The sequence below is a fragment of the Nicotiana attenuata genome, chromosome 1 (assembly GCF_001879085.1).
Source record: "Nicotiana attenuata strain UT chromosome 1, NIATTr2, whole genome shotgun sequence".
Taxonomy (NCBI): Eukaryota; Viridiplantae; Streptophyta; class Magnoliopsida; order Solanales; family Solanaceae; genus Nicotiana; species Nicotiana attenuata.
In genome coordinates, this window is record NC_031989.1 from 67,497,947 (window position 1) to 67,499,468 (window position 1,522).

Consider the following 1,522-nt stretch of genomic DNA (forward strand, 5'->3'; position numbering starts at 1 on the left):
ATGATTTCTTTCATTATTTTGTAATTTTGTGAATTTTGTGTTATTTTCTGTTAACTGTTTGCATTTTATTTCTGCATTTTAATTCATATGGAAAATATAAAAAATACATCTTGGCATTTGCATTTAGGATCTAATTTCATATTTTAGGATTAATTAGTGGTTAAATTGCTTTTAGAACGTAATATGGAGAAAATAACAAAATAGTCCACTTTTGCATTTTTAATTGTTAATTGTTGAATTGGTCGCGAAAAAGGTTTTAAACAATTTTAGGAATTAATTAGCTTAACTTTGAAAATATATTAGGTCTTTATTTTATTTTTGCATTTTATAAAGTAAAAAAAATAAAAAAATAAATAAAAAATACAAAAATAGATAAAAGAAATAAAAGGAAAAGAATTAAAAAAATGGTCTTAATTGGAGACCAAATTTGGGCCAAAATCGATCAGCCCAAGTGAAATACCCCAATCCAGGCCCAATTGTCACCCCACCACCGCCCACGGCGGCGCTACCATCCAAAACATCACCAATTTGATACCAAACCACCTTCACCATCCCCTCTTCCCTAATTTATAATTGATAAACCTCAAATCTCCCTCAAAACCTTCAAAATCCAAATCACAGGATACGAGCTCTAAAGCCTAAATGGCCGAAATTGTCAGATTTTCGCTTCTTCAACTCTCTTCGTGGATTTTCGGCATATTTTGAGTCAAAACTTACATTAGTTAATGGTTGTATCGAAAGCCGTTGATTAATGTGAGTTTTTGATCCATTTCGGATTCGTTGAGGTCCGGTCAAGTTCCCTTTGGCTGGTCGAAGTGCTTTCGAGTTCGACTCTTCATTTTCAGAGACGATATTTTCTTTCACTCGGAATGTTAATTTCACCTTTTCTCATACCTCGGCCCCGTCTGTTCCTTTCTTCTACTTTTCTCAGCCATGTTTCATTGACAAATCTAGCTAAATAGTTTGCCAATCTATTGAGTTCTTATTGCTCGTAGTCTGCACTCGAATCTTGTTTTTCGCCATCTTTCGATTAATTGCTTTCATAAGTTAAACTTCTTAGGGTCATGCTTGATTTTGTTTGATGTTATATTGGTTCTAATTTCTGTCAAAGTGATGTTTGATTCCAGTTAAGAAATTCGTAAATTAGTGTTTGAGGTTTTAGATTTTGATTAGTTTAGTCGACCAATGATGTGATCATTCTAGTTTCATAGTGATTGTTGTTATTAATTAGTTCATGGTTAACAGACATTAGTTGGTAATATGGAAATCAGTAGTTAGTAAGTTTTGAACTGAAATTTGTTAATTGGTTAGTTTAACCACAGTTATTTAGAGAGGTTGAGTCAAGGTACATAGTTAGTAACTTCAGGGAACTTCGGGGGTATTTGAGAGATTTAAAAGAGGGAATAATTTTTGGGGGAGGTCACTTGTGAGGATTGATTTCAAGTTTCATCTGGGGAAGGAGGCTAATTTAGGGGTGGGGGGGGGGTAAGTAGAGTAGAGTAGTTCGTAGAAACTTCTATCT